Consider the following 5354-nt stretch of genomic DNA (forward strand, 5'->3'; position numbering starts at 1 on the left):
AGCTAAACTCTTACGCATCCAGACTCTTGTACCATTCGGCCAAGTTATAAGCGAGCAAAGCCCTCGCGCCTAAGTGTCAAAGACTCTCACACCATTCAGGCGAGTTATAAGTGAGCTAAGCTCTCACGTCTCTAGACACTTGAGTTATTCGACCAAGTTATAAGCGAGCAAACCCCTCATGCATAAGTGTCAATGACTCTCGTACCATTCGGACGAGTTATAAGTGAGCTGAGTTCTCACGCCTCCAGACTCTAGAGTCATTCGGCCAAGTTATAAGCGAGCAAAACTTTCGCCCTAAGTATCCTAGAATATCGATCTATTCGACCGAGTTTCAGATGAACTTAGTTCTCGCGCCTTGTATTACTCTCACGATAAGTAAAGCAAAGAAGTTAAGTCTCAGAGACGAAAAGTAAAGGATAACATGTACTAGAACTCTGAATTGCAGATCGGTGGTAACATCATCTGGGAACGAATCTACAATCTTTTCCCTCTGGATGAACTTGTCTGAGACCTTGGTGGAAAGGTGGTCGCCCTCCTTCAGCAACTGAAGGGTCCCATCAATGTTGATGCGACCATATAGGGAGGTCCACCTGGCACGAGGTCAACTGCCAAGGTGGAGGTCAAAGTCAAAGTGATCAATGTCAGGGTGTTAAAGGGCCAAACTGAGGACAATTGCAACGGGCGGTCGGGACATTCAGTGATCGATCGATGGGAGACATGTCCGAGCGGACCACCCGTCCAGCTAGGGGATAATATGATAAAATGATCCGACGTTCAATGTGAAGTAGTGGGACGCTGAGGAGACCAGATAGCTTGTCCGAACGGGAGAGGATATGTTATTACATAGTCATCGCAGGGAAGAGCAACTGAAATCGACAGAGCAGAGGAGTCCTGGCCAAGCGGCTATTACGCTTGACCAAGCAACGGGACCACCGTAGTATCTCTCGACATCCTTTTGGGAGATAATGCCGCTGACACAAGGTATGGTCGACAGGTGGATCGTACAACAGAAACTTCACTATAACAAAACTATTAAGATAACACCATAAAGACAACAGTTTTAGAAAGAACTGTTGTTAATTTAGTAAAAGACAATGATTTTTGATAAAATCGTTGTCTTTGAGCTCCCCCAAAAAATAAAAGATAATAATTTTGTAAAAATGATTGTCGTTGAGTAATTTTTTTAAAATTAACAACGTATTTTACAACGATTTTCTAAAACTATTGTTTTAAGTACTTTTTTAGGGTTACGATAATAAATTTGTAAATAGTTATATTTTTTTATATTGTTTTATATAGTCAAAGACAATGATTTATTAAAATCGATGTCTTTGGCTTAATTCTTTTGCTTCTTTTACCTTTGAATGTTGTGTTTTGCTTTCACTCTCCGAAAAAATTTGTGCGCGTGTTTTTCCCCCTTACCCTCTGTTTGGATGGGTGAGACAAGGTTCATTAATAGAAGGGGAAGGGAGGGGGAAGGAAAGGAAAGTAATATATTTATCTTACCCTTGTTTGGAAGGGAGGGAAAGTTCATTTGAGAGGAAAGGGATGGAAATGAAGGTTAAATATACAAATTTACAAAAATATCCTCTTATTTTTTTAATAAATCTACATGTGAAAAAATAAATAAGAATAAAATTGAAATAATTTCTCCTTCCCCTTCCTTACATCCCAAATTGGAGTGTAAAAAATTTTGCTGATTCCCGAGCATGCAAGGGGAAGCTTTACCCTTCTCTCCCCTTCCCCTTCATGATTCACTCTCTCCCAAACAAATATAAAAATTCTTTTTACCCATATTTACTCTTCCCACCCTTTTACTCATCTCCTCCCAAACAGAGGATTAGTCTTAATGGACCTTAACCTTTCGTGTCTTTCTCCTCTCCTCTCCTCAGACGATCTCTTCGTGTTCCCTCTCCTCACACAATCTCTCTCCACGATCTCCTCACACGGATCTTCTCCTCTCCTCACATGTTTTTATCTTCCACCGCTCTCGACGAACCCCTCTCCTCAAAACCCCTTCCCACTCTTCGATCTCACCTCATGGCGGTGTTATAGATCTTCCCTCCTTTCTCGCCCATCGTCTCTGCCAAGCTCCAAGCCGTCGTCCTCTTCAACATCTGCGACTGCTACGTCCGCCACCCGACTCGGCCGACGGCGTGATTGGAACCCTCCTAGGCCGATCGCTCTCTTGCTGAGTGATCTTCCTCGACGCCGACTTCTCTCTTCTGTGGCTTGGTTGGTTACTCATCGGGTTCTTGCAGCTTTTTGGTAATTTTCGTCGTTCTCGATGCCTCATTTACGGTCGGCTGTAATAGCCAGTCGCTTTGAGGAAAAAAAGGACAAAATCATCTTTTTTTCTTTGTTTGTTGTTTATTTCTTTAATTTTGTTTCTTTGCAGTAAGAGTTTTCAAAAAATGGGTTCTTCAAGTCATGCAAAATCAACAGCTTTGCTTTGTCTGCGACTGGGGATAGGCTAGTGCGAAGATAAGAGACACCTTTGATATGATTCCTGCCCTTTTCCTAGTGATTGACAAGGTTTAAACATTAGAAGAACTTATCTTTTTGGCAAGGGGAAGAAGGATTGATTCAAGGTGATATGAAGTTAAATTTTCTCTTTCGTGTTCATTTCAGGGGCGTGTAAATTAAGATCATAAATCTATTGAAGTGGAGTGGTTCTTCTCTCTTCTATAGGCATCTGGTTTATCAGTGAGAGATTTTTTTATTTTCCCTGGCAAAAGGTGCCATAACTAGTTTCTTTTGATAAGAACAGAAGTATGGCTTAGCAGAATATTTCATATCCAGTAGATCGTGAAGGATCCTTTCCACTTCTTTACCCATCCTTCAGTATTGGCATCAGCTATTTTGTATTTTAAACTTTGAGTTCCTGGTACTTAGCTTGTTTCATAGATTTGCGATGTCAATGTACTAAATACTCATAAAAGGAACCATTTTCGAGATTTCAATGCTCTTATTTTTTCAAAAGGAGTCTAGTTCTTTGAAGAAAAACTACAACTAATGTTCATATGGAAGGATCGTACATCCTTAACTTGTTGCACCAAGATTATTGATTTGTTTCATCCTCCTTGATTTTACTTTGGAAATATTTCATCATTTTCCTGATTCTTCTTCTATCTCATGCAGATTTTAATTGCCTAAATGGTTAACTTTGGGAAGAAATTGATGGCTAATCGAGTTCAAGAATGGGAGAAGTATGCAGTCTTTGCTAAACTTTATTTTAGTTTCAATGCCTATATCAAGGGCTAGATATTCTGAATTATTGGATTATGCACATCCTACCAGCTTGCTTGTGTTTGCCTTTGCTGTTGACAGAATCATAGCTTTTTCAAAATTACTATTCTGAAATATCATTAATGGTCTTAACTCCGAAATCGATGATGATGTTTTTCAATTTTTTAGCTGCATATTACTATTTTGGAATGGACCTTATATCAAATTTATGTATACTTTTTAAATTATGGAACCTCTGAAAGAATAAAAAAGGTACACATATGATAACTGTTGTAAAAATATATGTGTGTTTATTATTCTTTCAGAATAAGTGTTTTCATACATATAATAGTGTATTTCTTTTGATATCAATAGGTCGTTGATCTCTTGGTGCCTTATTAAAGGGGTGGAAAGATTAGACTTTTTGATGGAGTTGGTGTGGGGAAGATTGGATTTATTATGGAACTAATGATCAACAATATTGGAAAAGGTTGACATGAAAGAATCAACAAGTGAGAAAGAGGAGTCTAATGAAATCCTACAAGTTGAAGATTGTGATGGGGCTTGGGTTGATAATAATTAAGTGCAATCCTATATGACATGAACTACCATCACAAGTTTTTAGTCTTTTGGCTAATGTTCATTAGTTGTAAATGGAGTTTATTTGTTTATTTGTATTGGAATAAATTTTATTTGAACATGAGACATGTTTCTTCTTTTGTGATTGTAATTCTTGTATAAGTAACATTTTGAATGACAATGATGTGGGGAATATATTCTTTCTTTTGTGATTATGATTCTTTATTATATATTTATATTGAAATATGATATATTGGTATTAAAAAATAATAGTTTTAAAGACAACGGTTTAAAACCGTTGTTGTCTATCACCCTTAAAGACAACGGTTAAAAATCGTTGTCCTTGCCCCAAAAATCGTTGTAACTGGAAGTGTTATTAAAAGTGGTTTAAACAACAACGGTTTTAAACTTTTATCTTTTCGTTCAAAGACAACGGTTTAAAATCGTTGTAAAATTGTTGTCTTTTCATTCAAAGACAACGGTTTAAAATCGTTGTCGTAGTCCCCACTTTGAATAACACTACCAATTACAACGGTTTTAAAGGGCCTACGACAACGAATAAAATCCGTTATCTTTTAACATTTTTGTTGTAGTGCTTCTACTATCTTGTCAGGGATATGCACACCCTATTAAGGTATGGTGTCAAATGTACTTTCTTGACATGCCCTTTCATAGGATATATTGGAGAATGTGCCCACGCCTCAAGAAGCGTGCACATCGTCCACCAGAGCTTTATATAAAGGGGGGTCCATCACCAGTGAAGGTACATGTAATTCATTGTTTGCGTTAGAGTTACTATTGCTCTGCTTTCTTCTACTATTTCGATGACTGACTTGAGCGTTAGAGGGCCAATGCTAGGGACTCCTTCCTTGGGTCGGCACTGACGTTGCTTGTTTTGTAGAGCGGTGCAAGGTGTACAGCCGGTCAGCAAAGCCGCCACATCCCCAGCTTTCAGACAGGATCATTTTGTCACTATCTGTGGGAACGTAACCTGCATCCGAATGAGAAGATGGAGGACGCTGGATAATTCACCACGGTGACGCTGACGCAAGAGGAGCTCAACATACTGATACAAGCTTGAGTGGCAAAAATAGTGGAGCAGCAACAACAATAAGCGCCGGCCGAGCGCCAAGGGCAGGAACCCGCAGCATCAGCCGTTGGCTGATCGGCTGAACATGGAGACAGAGTGGACCAAATATCTACTCGAGGGAAGAACAAGAAGCTGACTGACACGTATGGGGAAGCATCCAATGCATCTATCCCCTTCCACCGAGCGTTGTTCAAGACCCCATCGGAGGAATGGGGCCGATCAAACATGGATCGAGGGTCTTCCTCAGATGACGCGCCCGTTCGGGACGTAAGGAAAGGGAAGGCACTGAGGGATGATGATTCACCTGAGTGAATCAATAAACAAATTTCACACAGGATTCTGAACGACCCTCTGCCCCGGCATATTCCGCTGGCGATCAGAGAATACAACGGAACTACCGACCACGACGACCACTTGACCAAATTTGATAACGCGCTCATACTTTATCAGTACACCG

General features: G+C 39.8%; 1 long non-coding RNA gene across 1 annotated transcript; it reads left to right on the plus strand.

The window, feature by feature from the left end:
• Nucleotides 1-1833: 1833 nt before the first annotated feature.
• Nucleotides 1834-3991, plus strand: LOC122022404. The gene is made up of 4 exons (XR_006122968.1): nt 1834-2268; nt 2399-2591; nt 3142-3209; nt 3604-3991. It is a non-coding gene; the product is annotated as an uncharacterized LOC122022404 (long non-coding RNA).
• Nucleotides 3992-5354: the final 1363 nt, after the last annotated feature.

The sequence above is a fragment of the Zingiber officinale genome, chromosome 9B (assembly GCF_018446385.1).
Source record: "Zingiber officinale cultivar Zhangliang chromosome 9B, Zo_v1.1, whole genome shotgun sequence".
Classification (NCBI taxonomy): domain Eukaryota; kingdom Viridiplantae; phylum Streptophyta; class Magnoliopsida; order Zingiberales; family Zingiberaceae; genus Zingiber; species Zingiber officinale.